The 17,147-nt window shown below is 36.9% G+C and overlaps 1 protein-coding gene across 1 annotated transcript in view; it reads right to left on the bottom strand.

The window, feature by feature from the left end:
* The window catches only part of AKR1D1 (aldo-keto reductase family 1 member D1), a 52,968-nt gene extending 44,430 nt beyond the window's left edge, over positions 1–8,538 (bottom strand). The window contains exon 1 of the mRNA XM_016958217.4: positions 8,477–8,538. The gene's annotated coding sequence lies outside the window, so the exon portion shown is untranslated. The remainder of the gene's footprint in view (positions 1–8,476) is intronic.
* Positions 8,539–17,147: the final 8,609 nt, after the last annotated feature.

Genomic DNA, 17,147 nt, shown 5'->3' with positions numbered 1-17,147 from the left:
GAACTCTATCCTATCACACCCTCCCCTAACCCTTAATCCATAGAAATCACTGTTTTCAATCACCATAGTTTTATTTTTTGAAATTATCATAAAAATTGAATTACACAATATAAACTTTTTTGAGATTGGCTTCTTTCACTCAGCATAATGCCTTTGAAATTCATCCAGATTGTTGCTTGTGTCAACAGTTTATTTTTTTTAGTGCTGAGTAGTAATCTATTATATATGTGCACCGTAGTTTGTTTCTCTATTCTCCAACTGAAGGATGTTTAGTTTGTTTTCAGTTTTTGGTGATTTTGAATAGGGCTGCTCTAAACACTTATGTACAGGGTTTTGTATGAACATTAAATGTTCATTTCTCTATAGTAAATACCCAGGAGTGAGATTATCAGGTAATGTGGCAAATGTATGTTTTGCTTTATAAGAAACCACCAAATGGCCATTCAGAATGACTACCATTTTGCCTCCCCAGTAGCAATGCACATGAGTTGCAGTTGTTCTGTATCCTGACAGCACTTAGTATTTTTTATTTTAGCCTTCTAGTACATTTGTTGTGTTATTTCATTGTTATTTTAATTTGCATTTCCCATGTGGCTGATGATGTTGAACACATTTTTCTTTTTTCCTTTTTTTTGGTTTTTAGAGAGAAAGGGTTTCACTCCATCCCCCAGGCTGGGGTACAGTGGCATGATTATAGCTAGCTCACTGTAGCCTCTACCTCCTGGGCTCAAGTGATTTCTCCTGCTTTACCCACTTGAGCAGCTGGGACTATCAGTGTGTGCCACCATGCATGGCTGGTTTTTAAAAATTTTTTTGTAGAGACAGGGGTCTTACTATGTTGCTCAGGCTGGTCTTGAACTCCTGGGCTCAAATGATCCTCTTCCCATCTCAGCTTCCCAAATTGCTGGGATTACAAGCATGAGTCACCACGCCTGGCCCACCTTTTCTTATGCTTATTTGCCGTCTGTATATCCTCTTGGTGAAGTGCCTATTTAAATCTCCTGCTCATTTTTAAAATGGAATTGTCTTCTTAGTGTTGAATTTTTAGATTTCTTGGTAAATTCCTGATGTGTGTTTTTTACTGGATATGTAGTTTGCAAATATTTTTTCTCAGTCTGTAGCTTGTCTTTTCATTCTCTTAACTGTATCTTTCATAGAACAAAATATTTTAATTTTGGTAATGTTTGTTTGTCATTTTCTTTGTATTGTGCTTTAAGTATCTAACCCCAGGTCACAAAAATTTAATTCTGTTTTTTTTTTCTGAAAGTTATATAGTTTAATATTTTCTGTTTAGACCTATGGTTCATCGTGAATAAATTTTTGTATAATTGAAGAGATTTAGTTGTTTTGTTTTGAATAAGGATGGCTTATTGTTTCAATTACATCTGTTGAAAAATCTGTGCTTTCTTCACTGAATTTCTTTTGCACCATTGTTAAAAATAAAAGGCAAGCGAGCAGCCATATACTCTAGTAAATCGTAAGACCAGCCCTGTTTTTATTGATAATTGTCCAAGTTTCTAAAAACTATAATATGATAAATATTTCAACATTAAAACCATATATTTTAAAAAATAAAATAAATAAATAAATAAATAAAAGGCCATATATTGGTGGGTCTATGACTTTCTACTTTGTTTCATTGATTTTTTTTTTTTTGCTTTATTTCTGTGAACTCCACATAGAAATAGGCTTCACTGATCTATTTGTCTCTTCTTTCATTGATACCACACTGTCTTGATTTTTGTAGCTTTATCATAAACCTTAAAACCATATAGTATAATTTTCAGACTTTATTTTTCTTGCCCAAAAGTATTTTAGCTATTCTTTCTCTTTTACTTTCGATATATGTTTTAGAATCAGTTTGTGTGTTTAAAATTCCTGCAGGATTATTTTGTATATTTAAATTGTTTTCTGGGTGTCTTATTTTGGGCTGCCATAATAAAATATGATAGACCGGGTGGTTTAAACAACAGCCATTTATTTTGCACAGTTCTGGAAGCTGTGAAGTCCAAGATCAAGGTGCCAGCCAATTCAGTTTCTGTTAAGAGCTCTCTTCCTGGCTTGTTGATGGCTGTCTTGCTGTGTTCTCACAGTGTGTTGGAGGCTGGGGAGGTGGGGAAGAGGAGAAACAGAGAGTAAGCGAGCTCTGTGGTCTCTTTTTAAAAGGACACCAAGCCCATCATGAGGAACCCACCCTCATGACCTGGTATAAACCTAATTACCTCTCAAAGGCCCCATCTCAAGATACCATCACACTGGGAATTCAAGTTTCAGCCTGTGAAATCTAGGGGGACGCTATTCAGTCCATAGCGCTGGAGTTACCCTGGGGATTATGATTAGCATCTTAACTTTGTAACAATCAAGTTTGAATTAATACTAACCCAGTTTTAATAGTATTCAAACATTTTGATCCTTTAAAAACTCCATCAACCTACTCCTTTATGTTATTATTGTTACATAGATTTTGTCTTCAGGTTTTGACAGTTTGACAGTAATGTGTCTTTCTGTGGATCTCTGGCTGTATCCTTCTTGGAGTTCACTGAGCTTCTTGGATGCGTAGTGTCATGATTTGCACCTAATTTGGAAAGTTTCTTGGCCATTATTTCTTCAAAAAATAGTGTTTTGTTTTTTTCTCTCCTCTCTTTCTTGTACTGCTATTATGTATACGTTTGTATGACTGATGGTGTCCTACAGGTCTCTTAGGCTTAGTCATCTTTCCACTCCAGTGAGTTTTAAATGTCAGATATGTTTTTCATTTCTGAAATTTCCATTTAGTTATTTTAAGTATGCTTTATTTCTTTCCTTAGACTCTCTACTTTTGCACTGGCTTCAAGAGTGTTCTTGATTGTTTCCTGGGGAACTTTTGTAATCACTGCCTTATAGTTTTCACCATATAAGTATGTACAACATCTATGACATCTTGGCTTTGGTGTCTTTTGGTTATTGAGAACTTTTTGAATGTTAGGTTATGAGATCCTGGGTCCTGGTTTTGTTTGTTTGTTTGTTGTTATTGTTTGTTTGCTTTTGAGACAGGGTCTTGCTCTGTTTTCCAGGATGGAGTGCAGTAATGCAGTCACAGCTCACTGCAGCCTCAATCTCCCTGGGTCCTGTTTAAATGGCATAGAATGTTAACGTTCTCATTGTAGAAGGCAGGCTTTAGAGTTGTATTCAGTGGGAAACTCCATCTTATTTGGAACTAGAACCCTCACATGTTTCTTAATTTTTAATGTATTATACATCCTTACTAAATTGATGGGAATCTAAATATTACATTGCTTTTCTCATCAGAAATGTTTCAAGTTACTCTTTATATATTAATATTTTCGAAATAAATTGACCTAAAACAGCTCCTATTTTCATTCAACAAAAAAGTTGCTTGTGAATTATACTTTCTTTGTGGCCATAAATCCATAAAAATTATATTGACAAATAATAAGATTAAGTTTGATATTTACTATGTACTTTACATGGCTTCTTTAATTTTCACAACAATCTTATGCGGTGAATATACTGGGTCATTTAGTGTCCCCCCAAAGTCAGGTCTATCTGAAACCTCAGAATGTGACCTTATTTAGAAATAGGATCTTTGCAGGTATAATTAGATAAGTTACTATTGGATTTCGGTAAGCCCAAATCCAATGACTGGTGTTCTTGTAAGATGAGAAAACAGAGACATAGAGGCTTAGGGAAGAATGACATGTGATGACAGAGACAGAAATTGAAGTAATGCATCTACAAGCCGAAGAATGCCAATGATCGCTGGCAACCACTAGAAGAAAGGAAGAGGCAAAGAAGCATTCTTCCTTAGAAACTTCAGAGGGAGCATGGCCTTGCTGATGTCTTCATTTCAAACTTCTAGCATCGAGAAATGTGCTAGAATAATTTTTGTTTGTTTGTTTTAAGCCACCTAGTTTGTGGTAATTTGTTATGGCAGCCCTTAGAAAGGAATGCAGTGGGTAATATTATTATTCCTGTTTTATAGGAAGAGTCTTGAGGTCCAAAACAGTTTTTGTCAAAAATTGCTTGGTAACTGGAAGAACTGCCAGGCTGTCTGACTCCAGAGCCCATGCTTTTAGTCACTACACTCTACTCCCTCCAATAAAGTGATAACAGGGTAGATACATTGATCAATGACAACATATTTAAAGGGATTACAAAAATGACTAATCCAAACTAGTCATAATTAAATGAAAATAAATTGAAACCTTCGTATATAATATGCTCACAGTATTAGATACTCTTCTCTCTGTAGATCTGATGGTAGAAAAATGTTTGCTTGTTACTGTATCAGAGATGAAAATTGATTTGACCTGTTTACTGGAGAGCTATTATCAATAATAAATTTTACTAAATTATTAGTATTATTTATTATTACTATTAGCATAATTAATTATTATTACCATTAATAAAAAGGATAATAAAAATGTCTAGAGTATATCTTAAGTCAGATACTTTAGATGACATTTTAGCGCCATTTAGTCAATCACTTGTTGAAGACATCAGTCCAGGACCATTAGAAAAATACATGTAACCAATGAAGTTAGTTTTATAAACTCCCTGCAGCAAGAAGACTGCACTCTACATAGAAGCATGGAGTCTTAGTAAGACGGAGATGGGAAGAGCTCATTGTAGAAACTGGGCTTATCTTAGGTGATTTGGGGAAAGATTCCAGGACACAGCTATATTTTGTGGGTGTATGTGTGCCCTCTTAACACTGGGCCAATACAGTGATTGGATATCTTAATAATTTATTTCTAGAAGGTTGAATAAATAGAGCATAGCTAGCATTGCCATTGGAGAAAAAGTAGCAGTCACCCATGTTGGCTGAAGATGGGATATTTGGTTATTCTTGTGGTTGCATAGTACCTCTGCTCAGGTATAATTACAGAATGGACTTATTTTTTTCTTATTCCATCATGGTCATGAAGAGTCCTCATGTAATATTGATATTCTATGAAATTATTTATGTTTAGCAGGGAAGAAACATCATAGCCTAGTGGTAGAAACTAGGCCACTGTCTGCTGATAGATATCAGGAAAGACAAAGTCAGACTGTGGGACAATAATCTTTGATGTTCAAGACCTTTGCATTGTCAGGATCCTGCTGATTAGATTATCTGGGAAAGGTTGCCTCTAGACTGGACAAGTGTCAGTTCCTTCTGAGCCTTCTAAGGTTGGTGCAAAAATAACTGTGGTTTTTGCCATTACTTTTATATGGGAAAAACCACAACTACTTTTGCAGCAACCAAATATTATAGAATGAGTGTTTGCATCATGTAATGTAAAAGTGATTACACAGTAGCACTTAAGAATCTAGACAGGATGCATTGAACAACTGTGATACAGGCACTTGCCAGAAAAAGAAATTATTATGACTTTGGTAGAAGACTGTTCATCCACTGGACTAGATAACCAAACCCAGATCTCAAAAATGCGCTAAAAAATCCAGCGGAGTCTATTCTTGTACATATGTATTTGCACCAAGGTATGCAAATACATATGTAGATATGTATGTTTGTTCTGGCATAAACTCCCTCTTGGTTAGTGAAGAGGAAATCAAGATGAAATATGTTGTTATCCATTCAGACCCTGCGTAATGAATTTAAACTGTTTGATGGGTTTCCAGTGGTAGTGTACACATAAGGAATAGTATTTTGGTAGGGCATGGACTCAAAGGACAGTATAAACATTATGTATCTTCAAAACAGAGAACTAATCATTGGACCCTAATGCTGGACATATTTTCTGAGTGAAGTTAAATAATTCCTGCAGGATACAGTGACTCTGAAGAGAGCAACTGACCATTGCAGAGAGCGGAGCGGAGTTCCTGGGTTTAGTTAATGATCTAATAAGATGTATTTTGTAATGTGGAGGTAAAGTCCAATTTTTACAAGGTTGAAGGTTGGGACTCATAATGTGAGAGACATTTCAGTACTAGAAGAAATTTGTATAAGAACATCTATCTTGACAATATTTAAAGAAACATCTATGACATATGTTTCCCCCAGCGGGGTCAAATGGATATTGATCCACCAATCAGATTTACAGCAGTAACTAAGGTCTGAGAAAAATGTATAAGAATGTTTTCTTTCTCTTGAAATGCCACAAGAAAAGACCACAGAGGCTTAGAAGTTTAAAAAAAAATGTATAGGAGAACAGACTGAGAACTCTTGACCCAGTCACTGGAGAGCTTCAACATATGCTATTAGGCAAGATCCATAGTAAAAAAAATCAAAAGGAAAAGTGTATTAAATTATCTTAAAATTAATCTTGTTCCAGAGATTTTAGTAAAAGCTATCTAGTTTACATAATCATTAGCTTCAATGGAGGGTTTTGAATCAACTGTTACTTTAGAGGATTGTCTGCTTCTGGTAGAGTTCAAAGAATTCTCAGCTTGAGGTCTACCAGTGAAATGGAAGTCCCCTGATCTAGGAAAAAGGATGTATGTCTTTTGAACTGAAAATATGAATGCAGGGATTACTATCTTAGAGTTTCACCACAGTGTTAATTAGTAACAGTACCTGATACAGTCCTGTTAGTCAAAGTTCAAGGCAAATCTTCCTTTGCTTTCTCTTCCAGAAGACAAAATCTCCAGGTTTCAGGCTCAAAGATTGTGTAAATGGTTACTTTGAAAAGGCAGCTTGTATCCGTTTAATGATAAGATGTAGTATTTAGTTATGTCAACTTGCAGTGGGGCAACGACTAGGATCAGAGCAAAATTCTGAAACGCATGGCATGGTCTGTTATTAACTCTTAAGGGGAGAGCCTGTGTCATGAAGGTAAATGGAATACTGTAGGAACTTACATGTAAGTTCCAGTGACTCTTAGAACTTTGACAATTTTTAGTTTTAGTAATCCTTTATTTTCTCTACATTTTCCTGAAGATTGGGTATAAGAACAATACAGTTTTTGAGTAAAAGGAAAAGCATTCAAAGTCTTTAATGATGGTCTGGCAAGAAAAAGTCTCAATCCATCCTAAAAATAAGTAAAGAATGACCAAAACTTGCTGGGAAATATTGATTGGACCAATAATTGCTCTTTCATTTTATGCTAACTGGCAGATCCACTTGAGGTTAGTTAACTCAGTTATCTGAAGTCAACTGACTTTTGAGAAAGGCTCATATGCCAAGAGTGAATTCGAATCAGTAATAGCATAGCTTGCCTGACAATCTCCAGCTTTTATGTTTAAGTATGAACTACCAATGAACATAATTCAATTAGGGTTATCAAAAGATACACTAATTATTTTGATCAAGTGTTTGATTCCTGAAGGGATCCATAGGACCCAGTTTGTACTTTATTACAGGCAACATATAAAGCAATAGCAGGAGAAGAAAATGCATTGGGAGTGTCTAGAGATCTCAGGTGAAGACTTCCTTACTTTCACACCACATGGTTGTTCTGATTATGCTTTGTCTTCAGGTATTAAAACACCAGTGACCTGTGTGAGCACCTTGGTACCAGAAAGCCCAGAGCCTGCTCAAGGAGGGTGTGTCTTACAGTGAGCTAGTTGCATAGACATATTCCAATATGTGACCAGACTTAGTCCCTCAAGCTCCACTGAAACCAGTGGAAACTATAAATGCAATTATTAATACTAAATATTGCTGACAGGCTGGTACATGCTACCCTGAAAACAACTCACAGATCCATGGTTATATAACATCATTTACCTTTAATTAATACATATTTAGTTAATACATTCCCTAGTATTGACAAGAGTCAATGTCATTCTCTAGGCAGTTCTGGAGATAAGCATTTGTCCTTATCTCCAGATAAGAAGGTCAATAGAGGTTAACCCATGCCATACAAAGGGAATATACAAAGGTCTGTATAGGGCACTGATAATTTCCTAATACAGGTTAAATAATCAAGGCATTTTTCTTGCTTGAGTAGGGAAGGAGAGTTGTTGGGTCCAAGGTACTAAAGCTGTGGATAGTTATATATGAAGGAGAGACAAACAATGATGCCATAATCTATCTCCAAGGCATTTAATTTATCCCATAAAGTACACTGTAATTGTTTACAATTGACAAGAATATTTACATCTAAAATACTGGGAAAAAAGTCTTTTAATAGTTATTTTGGCAGTTATTATTATATAACTATGATTAATAACTATTATTATATAACTATTATATACCTATTTAAACATAGGTATATTTCTTTTAACCTGAAAAGTACAAAACTGATGGGTACATATTTGTATTAATGTATTTTACTTATACATAATTAATCTGGAAAGGTGAACTTTTGCTGTGATTTATCAAGCTACCCGTCTTTCATCTTAAATTTTGCACAATACTTTCAAATTGGTGAAAATTTGGAGAATGACAAATCTGATTATTTTTACTTATTTTTAAAATAAATCTTTGTGGTACCTAGGGAACCCTTCGAGAAATTTAATGATAGCTTAGTCATAAAAAGACATCTTCACGGAAAAGATTTTCCAAGCTGAGACATCTGTGAGTACTCACCAGACTCCAGCGTATAGTGATGCAATGCTGTGATTTACAGAGGAAAGACCGAGTGCAGCAGAAGAGTTCAGCCAAGCATTAGGGGTCAGAGAGATGGCATCCCAGGCTAAGCTTCCCAGCATCTGTATTCACACGCAGCACACCAAGTTTCCAGATTGAACCGCCAAGATCTGTGTGAGGAATACATTAGCTTAGGCTAGAACTCAAAACCAAGCTTCCCAGCAGGAATTTTTCTCTCTTGAGCCACATAATCAAGCCTAGCTAACTCAGCTGGTTTGACCTGTTGCACATCATCAGTAAAGAAACTGACCTTGGGGGTGCGGGATCACCAGGGGGAGCTTTACCCTTTAACCAGCATATCATAAAACTGCCCTTATCTTGTCTGAGTGTCAAAATGTCATCCAGGAGACCTAGAGACAAAGAGTTTACAGGTGGAAAGTCCAGCTGTAAATTAACTCCATTGTCCATATCCTCTTATTTTTCTGAATTTGGGGCCTGAATTTGGGGCTTAAATTTGGGGAATGCAAAATGAAGAGTTTTCAGAGAAGAAGAGGTATAAAAACATGAGACAGTCTCTAGAGGCAGGTAATAGTTACCCAAATGTTTGTTCTCTCCAGGCAATATTTGAAAACACACCATAACAAGAAACAATAATTAGTAGAAACTTTTAATTCTTTTAAGCTGTGAGGGTTTTTTTGTTTTGTTTTGTTAAAATAATTTAAAAGCATGTCCAAAGGAATGAGGGCTAATAGAATATTATAGTGCTAAAAAAGGTACATCTGTGACAAAAAATGACTGAGTCATTTTACAGAAAAATACAAATTATAATTTTCTCCTTTTGGTTCACTATTCACGTAACAAATTGTAAATAATTTACTAATACTGCTCTATGTGCAAGAATTTAGACATAGAGAGATAAATACACAAACAGATGATAAACAGAAAGATTTTAACTTTAGTCTTAATATATAATTTTATAAATATATTAAATAAAATAATGCTTATCATATTGAATTTACCATTTTAATTTTCTGCAACAATTTCCTGAATAGAGAAATCATTTTTTGTACCATCTATATATTTATATATTTTACATATTTTTGTATCTGTTGTACCATTTACATTAATTGCCATATTTAACAAAAATAATCCTATTGCCTTTAGACAGAAAAGAAAATTAAAGAACATGAAGCCAAGAATTGTCTTTTTTTTCAGTGAATACGCATGTTACATTATTAACTCAAATATAAAGTGGCAAAAATAAATATATGACATTATTTTAAAAGCATTTACACAAACTTTTAATTTAGCCATTTTAAGAAGTAATGGCAAATTAAAACTATGTTTAGTGACTAAATTTCTGTATCTTTTTCTTACTAATATACTTTTTGGGCATTCAGTGATAACTTATTAATGAGCTAAATTTAACTTTTATCTAAGGTATCAAAGCTAATTAAGGATCTGGAAATTACAATTTTAGCCAGCACAGTAAGCCTTCATGATTTGTAGCAGTATAAAAATTTCACAATATTAAACCGTTTAAAAAGACGTCTGCTATGACCATTTCAATTAATTGAATACAATTTTGTATTTTTGTCATCTTATATTTACTTGACCAACGAAAGGAATTTTGGAAATTTTCATCTTGAGAAACTTCAGTCTTGCACAAACGAAAATATCGTGCTAACAAAATTCTCATATGACAAAACCTGGGGAAAGACAGTGTTACTTCTCAATCAATATTATTTGTCTCTAAACCAATATTAACTCTAGTTTGTTGGAGTTAATATTGACTCAAGCTGAGATTTACCTTTTTAACCAAGAATATTACATAAACCTTTAAAATATAATTTATAAACATCTGCATTAATAACTAAAGTTGACTCTAAATTATGCCAAAAGCTCTGTATAGTCAACTTTTTAAATCTTGTAACCCTAACCAATGACATTAGCTTAACTCACAATTAAATCTCTCATTATTTCCTTTAAACTCCGAGCTTTTAGCAAGATGAAATTGTAAAAGACAACACATTTTACAAGTTTAATGTTTTTGCTTTTCCTTTTAATTAGGATAGGACTGTTAATTTTCCCATAACGTCTTTGTTTAAAATATTGACAGGTCTCTTTGTTGAAAAAAATTATTAAATTTCCCTTAAAAATTCATTAATTTGTAAATCCTTCTCATGATTAAGCTAATTATTTTTTTCACCAAGTTTTTGTATCTTCTGATCTTATCAAAATATAATTGCTAGTGGTCATGACAGGTCTGAATTCTTCAATATACCTTTTCCTGTCCATTCTGGGGTTTGAGAAGTCTATTAATATTAATATATGGCATAGGGATATGAATATGATCAAGGTTTAAAATGCACACACCAGTCAAAATCTGGAGAGGAAAAGGAAAGATACAAACAAGAAGGAGGGGATAGGAGTCAGACGGAGACACACGTGAGCCTGCTTTAAGTTCTCAAACTTTTCAGTGGACTTAAAGGGTATTTTAGAGAGGTAGTTTTAAAGGGCAAATTGCACTTGGAAGCCTCCTCATCTTAATTAAAGAAAACAGACCAGGTGGGGCTGGGAGCAAAAAAGAAAAAAGAAAAAGTAGACCATTGGACAGTTAAAATTGTGTTTTGCTTTCCTAAAGGGCATCTCAAATGAACAATCTTATTTATACCAAAGATTTCTAAAAGTGGCCACTATAATCCCGGGTTGTCTTTGTAAACTGTGCCAGTTGGAAGGATAGGTCCATGAACATCATGCTGTATACTATAAATAATACCATTTTTATTTGTCACTTAAAATCGATAAAGATCCATTTTACCCTTGACCTAAAAAAAAGAAAGAAAAGAAAAAGAAGGAATGATAGTTGCATGAATTGACTCTGAAACAAGACAGCATGAAGAAAGGTAGGTATTTGGCCTAAAGGAGGCAGAATTTTAGAGTCAGGAGACTTCCGAGACTGATTAGAGTGGGGCTCGTGAAACTACATGTCTCCCAAACCTGGCCAAAGACAAGTCATCACCAGTGAAGCCTCTGGGGAAATAAAACAAAATAAAGACATTTTCAGAGATACAAAGACAAGATTGAGGAAACAATCCTTGAAGAGTTTTGGAAAAGAGATCTGAGGCAAAGTTTATATAAAGGGCACTAGTCTAATGAGACCCTTGGAACTCTTCAGCCCTGGGCCACCTGGAGGATGGACTCACTGGGCCTATGCTCATCCTCTCTCCATAGACTTTTCCTGTTACAGAAAAATGAGACTCAAGATACTGGATAATCACCCAGAAAAACAGAAGCAAGTTTTAGAAGACTGGACATCTTTATCTCAAACAACAATAAACTTATGACCAGACAATCCAAAAAGTTCTGGAGATGTTATTTCTAGGAACACAAGATAAATCTTACATTGAATGGCTTCAATCAAATAATCTGAGGTCAGATTCACATTCAACTCAACATACACATTGCAGTGTCAGGCGGGTGGTGGGGGTACTAGCAGATAAAGACAAAAAGGATCTCAGATAATGCATGTACATTCTTACTGGGTTAAAGATCTGTTTATAGCAGAGAGAGTCTCAGGTTTATCTTGATAAGGTCCTCCACATCTATTAACACTCACACACTATCAAAGACTACCATAAATACATCTTGTAGTTAAGGTTACGTTTATTGAGCTTGGTGCAGCAAGGGAGACCGTACTCTGGGGAAACAGGGAGTGTCTTGGCAAGAAGGAGTGAAAAGATGCTCCTTGTAGAATTTAGCCTTTACGTTAAGGTTATTTTTATTTTATATGTTTTAAAAATTTGAGACAGGGTCTCACTCTGTCACCCAGGCTGGAGTGCTCACTGCAGCCTTGACTTCTTTGGGTTCGGGTGATCCTCCCACCTCAGCCTCCTGAGTAGCCGGTACTACAGGCACATGCCACCATGCCTGGCTAATATTTGAGGTCTTTTTTATAGAGATGAGATCACACTATGTTGTCCAGGCTAGTCTCAAACTCCTGGGCTCAAGTGATCTTCCTGCCTCGGCTTCCCAAAGTGCTGGGATTACAGACATGAGCCACCAGGCCTGGCCTAAGGTTCTTTCTGAGAGAGTTCAAGAATCAGAGGTTTGATCAGGACTGAGCACTGGCAGAAAGTGGGGACAATCCAATGATTTAGTATCATCATTTTTATCGATGAAACAAGAGGAATGAAAAGGCTTAAAACTGTCAGTGGAGATGCAGCAGCAACTCATTTATACCAGGTGAGGGGTATGTTTTGATTGTGTGTGTGTGTGTGTGTGTGTGTGTGTGTATGTGGTTGCATAGTGCCTTAGTTTCTTTTTTCCTTTTTTCCAACTGAATTAGCCTCTTTTTATTCTCTTGGCAATCTCTTCCAGAGTCATTACTTCCGTTTTAGGCGATAAAATGGATAAGGCTCCACTTCCAATGCTGTCACTGCTATGAGCATGGTCTTTCTCTTTACTGCAACTAGGAATTAAAACTTTCGATTCTTGTTTTTTAGACCAGGCATGGTGGCTCATGCCTGTAATCCCAACACTTTGGGAAGCCAAAGCAGGAGGATTGCTTGAGTCCAAGAGTTCAAGACCAGACTTGGCAACATAGGGAGACCCCTGTCTCTACAATAAATAAAAAAAGATTCTTGTTTTCTGTATTCTAGCCCCAGAAGTAGTTTCCACTGTAGAAGTTATCTGATGACAGTATTATGCTTTCTTGTAGTGGCCTACAGCCAGGTGTCTTCAGGAAGAAGCAGCTACAGGATGGATTTAGTTTAAATATTAACATGTGTTAAACTAAGAGGTATTCTCTCAAATGAGTTTAAATGCATTTTATTTTTAGACAACCTACATAACGTGTAATTTCTTTAAAAACAATACCTGTGCTTCAAATACATCAAAATAAATGAAAAGCTCAAGATGACTTCAGTTCCATTTGTCTTAAGTCCTGGTGCTGTGTGGATGACAAGCACCAACCAATTATGATGACAGGTGATAGATCCAAAGTAATTGCCAAATTAGTTAACATTTTTCCATTTCTAAACCATCCCTAAAGAAAATCATATATGGGGATCACACCACCCTCAGGGTAATCCAGTAGAGCAACCATGTCATCTGGAATCATGTGTCACCAGTAAAGAACTGGTAGTTTTTGAAATTAGCAAGGATACGTTTGATTTGTTCTGCAGCCCCTGCCATAAAAGTTTTACTTTATCTGGCCTCTGTTCAAGTTTGCCTTTGATTAATTTCATGTACTTTTTTTTTTTTGTCTTGAGATGGAATCTCACTTTGTCACCCAGGCTGGAATGCAGTGGAACCATCTCAGCTCACTGTAACCTCTGCCTCCCAGGTTCAAGCAATTCTCCTGCCTCAGCCTCCCAAGTAGCTGGGACTACAGGCCCCACCACCACATCTGGCTAATTTTTGTATTTTTAGTAAAGATGGGGTTTCACCATATTGGCCAGGCTGGTCTCGAACTCCTGACCTTGTGATCCGCCCACCTTAGCCTCCCAAAGTGCTGGGATTACAGGCATGAGCCACTGTGCCCAGCCTATAGTTTCTTTCTTTCTTTTTTTTTTTTTTTTAGAGATAGGGTCTCGCTCTGTCACCCAGGCTAGAGTGCAGTGGTGCAATCATAGCTCACTACAACCTTGGACTCCTGGGCTCAAGTGAGCCTGCTGCCTCGGCTAGGACCACAGGCACACACCACCATGCTGGATAACATTTTAAAGGGTCTTGCTTGTTGCCCAGGGTGGTCTTGAACTCCTGGGCTTGAGCAATCCTCCTGCCTCAGTCTCCCAAATTGCGAGGATTATAGGAGCGAGCCGCTGTGTCTGGCCCAGGATTCTTTAATTCTTTAGTACCCTTTACTAGTTGATAAAAAATCTTCTTTTTGAATTTACATGTTGACTTGTAGATTTTGTCTAGTAGCAAAGATAACCCCAAAATTATATTGTATTACCCTATGGGGCAATAATCAGTTTTATATCCAACCCAGCAATTTTTTTCCTAAATTTTTGAAAGGCCATTCCTGATGGATTACTTAAACCCTTGTTACTAGAATCCTCTTGGAACTAGCTTTACCCTCTCTTCTTTTCTCTTCTTATTAATAAGTTAAACAGACTTTTGGCATCTTTTCATATTATATATATACTTTTGGAGACAGGATCTTGCTCTGTTGCCCAGGCTGGTGTGCAGTGGCACAATCATGGCTCACTGCAGCCTTGACCTTCTGGACTCAAGTGATCGTCCCACCTCGACCTTCTGAGTAGCTGAGAGTAGTATAGGTCTGCACCACTATATCTGGCTAATTTTTGTATTTTTTTTTTTTTTTTTTTTTGTAGAGATGAGGTTTTATCATGTTGCCCAGGTCTCAAATTCCTGGGCTGAAGAGATCCTCCTGCCTTGGTTTCCCAAAATACTTGGATTGAATGCGTGAGCCACTGGGCCTGGCTTCTTTGACCAGTCATATTTTCAATGCTTTGAAAATTATAGCTTGACAGAGGAGGGGTGTCAAGGCATAAGTTCCCCTTGGTCCTCCGAAGGTTTGCTGAAAAAAAAATCACTGGCAATATGCATATTCATAGGAGAAAAGGCACACGAATTTATTTAATGCACATACATGGGAAGAATCACAGAGTGATTACCCATCCCCCAATGGGGTGCAGAACCTTATACACCATCCTGGCAAAACAAATTACAGGAGGGCAGAGAAGAGGAATTCTGTTGATAAAATTACCAGGGAGAATGAATGGATCAGGGAGCAGAGATTAACTTGTACAGTATCTTGTGAAAGTGTCTGTTCAGGTGGGGTTACCCTATTGGTTTTATGCGGAGAAGAGGAAAAAGTGGTGGGTCTGGATGTCAGACAGATAAAGGCTTTGGGAGAGACGGCAGGGGCCATAGTGGGTAGGGGGGCAGGTCAGAGAGATGTTGAGGCTTCTCCAGTTCAGCATGTCAAAGAACCGTATCTGGGGTTACTGGTTTCTGAGCCCCAGCAACAGGATAATTGTGGAGAGTAGCCTTGTCCTTAAATAAGTACCAAACTTTCAGGGTGAGGATAAATTCATTGTCAGCAATGCAGCCCAGGTGGTGACTCATTATGTAACTCAGATCTCTGAACATTGGAAGGACTCCCTTAGCCACTTTGCTTAAGATTTTATAAGAGATCGCTAGAAACAGCAAGATTATGATGGCAGAAGAGTTTCTGAATTTCCCCAAATGTCTTTATATAAGAGGGGAACTAGGAAGGCAGAAGAAAAAAGACGACAGACATCTTCAATACAACTGGGAACAAAGAAACCTCCATGAAACCCTAAACACCAACAGGTAGGGTTAAATGGCCTCAAAAAAAGCAGGCTCCTATAGAACTCACTTAGATTTAAAGTCTATATAAATCTATGCAGAAGTAGTGGATGGAAGGGACAGAGGAATTCTGATCTCCAGAGAAACCTGGAACACAGATATTCCCCACAAACTCTTTTTTTCTTTCTTTCTTTTTTTTATTTGGAGACAGAGTCTAGCTCTGTTGACCAGGCTGGAGTGTAGTGGTGCAATCTTCGCTCACTGCCACCTCCACCTCCTGGGTTCAAGCGATTCTCCTGATTCAGCCTCCCAAGTAGCTGGGATTACAGGTGCACGCCATGACGCCCGGCTAATTTTTGTGTTATTCTTCTGTTTTTATATATAGAGAGAGAGATGGGATTTGGCCATGTTGGTCAAGCTGGTCTCGAACTCCTGGCCTCGTGTGATTTGCCTGCCTCTGTGAGCTGGGATTACATGCGTGAGCCACTGTACCTGCCCCCACCCCCCACCCCAAACTCTTGAGTCATCAAAGAGAAGAAATATGTCTGAATGGAATCCTCAGACAGCAGATGTGAATGAAAGTATCAGTGAGCAAAATCAATGTGCAAAAATCACAAGCATTCCTATACACCAATAACAGACAAACAGAGCCAAATCATGAGTGAACTCCCATTCACAATTGCTACAAAGAGAATAAAATACCCAGGAACCAAACTTACAAGAGATGTGAAGGACCTCTTCAAGGAGAATTACAAACCACTGCTCAACAAAATAAAAGAGGACACAAACAAATGGAAGAACATTCCGTGCTCATGGTTAGGAAGAATGAATATCATGAAAATGGCCATACTGCCCAAGGTAATTTATAGATTCAATGCCATCCCCATCAAGCTACCAATGACTTTCTTCACGGAATTGGAAAAAACTACTTTAAAGTTCATATGGAATCAAAAAAGAGCCCGCATTGCCAAGTCAATCCTAAGCCAAAAGAACAAAGCTGGAGGCATCACGCTACCTGACTTCAAACTATACTACAAGGCTACAGTAACCAAAACAGCATGGTACTGGCACCAAAACAGAGAGATAGACCAATGGAACAAAACAGAGCCCTCAGAAATAATACCACACATCTACAACCATCTGATCTTTGACAAACCTGACAAAAACAAGAAGTGAGGAAATTTAATTTAATTTAATAAATGGTGCTGGGAAAACTGGCTAGCCATATGTAGAAAGCTGAAACTGGATCCCTTCCTTACACCTTATACAAAAATTAATTCAAGATGGATTAAAGACTTAAATGTTAGACCTAGAATCATAAAAATCCTAGAAGAAAACCTAGGCAATACCATTCAGGACATAGGCATGG

This window comes from Pan troglodytes, chromosome 6, assembly GCF_028858775.2.
Source record: "Pan troglodytes isolate AG18354 chromosome 6, NHGRI_mPanTro3-v2.0_pri, whole genome shotgun sequence".
Taxonomy (NCBI): domain Eukaryota; kingdom Metazoa; phylum Chordata; class Mammalia; order Primates; family Hominidae; genus Pan; species Pan troglodytes.
Note: the sequence above shows the minus strand (reverse complement) of the source record. Positions and strands in the feature narration are given on the sequence as shown.